The 644-nt window shown below is 36.6% G+C and overlaps 1 pseudogene; it reads left to right on the top strand.

Moving 5' to 3' along the window:
• Positions 1–383, top strand: part of LOC119582234 — an 8957-nt pseudogene extending 8574 nt beyond the window's left edge.
• The last annotated feature ends 261 nt before the right edge of the window (positions 384–644 follow it).

Below are 644 nucleotides of genomic sequence, written 5' to 3'. Positions count from 1 at the left end.
ATATTAATTTTTTTAACCTTCCTTTATCCAAGTATACTGCACCCACAAGCATTCTCACAGCAGAACCTTCTTGTTCCAGGGGTCTGTCAAGGACATAAATGGATACTACACGTCGACCTACTATGTGCTCTGGGCGGCTCTCCCTGCTGGGCCGGCTATAATGTGGAGCTAGTGCCTTAGTAACCCAGGATTAAAATCAAGAATCCTGTAAATGGTGTGTTTTTCAGGGTTCTACAATAAAATCTGTTCAAGAAAAAGTAGTATCACTACTTCGAATACAAAGAGTACTGAAAAAACAAGTATTTGTAAAAATTCTCAAGGATCAATAAATATTTATATCCTTATTTACAGGTATATTCCTCTTCATTCCCCTCTACAAGTAAATTGATGTGCCGATTTTAACACGGATCAATCATTAACTCTATACCCCCCGAAAAAAGTAAAGATTAACGTTGCAGGTCAAATTAACATAAATGAAAAGTGCGTGTTATTAGCGCTTTGTATTAGCCAAATTCCGACTTCAGAAAACACTGTTTAAACCTACTGATGAGTAAGTCACGACAAGCTTATATATAAAAAGGAAAACTCTCGGATGGCTGTGTGTAAAGTTACGTTTAGGAGGTGATTTATTCATTATGTGTTAC

This window comes from Penaeus monodon, chromosome 15 (assembly GCF_015228065.2).
Source record: "Penaeus monodon isolate SGIC_2016 chromosome 15, NSTDA_Pmon_1, whole genome shotgun sequence".
Lineage (NCBI taxonomy): Eukaryota > Metazoa > Arthropoda > Malacostraca > Decapoda > Penaeidae > Penaeus > Penaeus monodon.
Note: the sequence above shows the minus strand (reverse complement) of the source record. Positions and strands in the feature narration are given on the sequence as shown.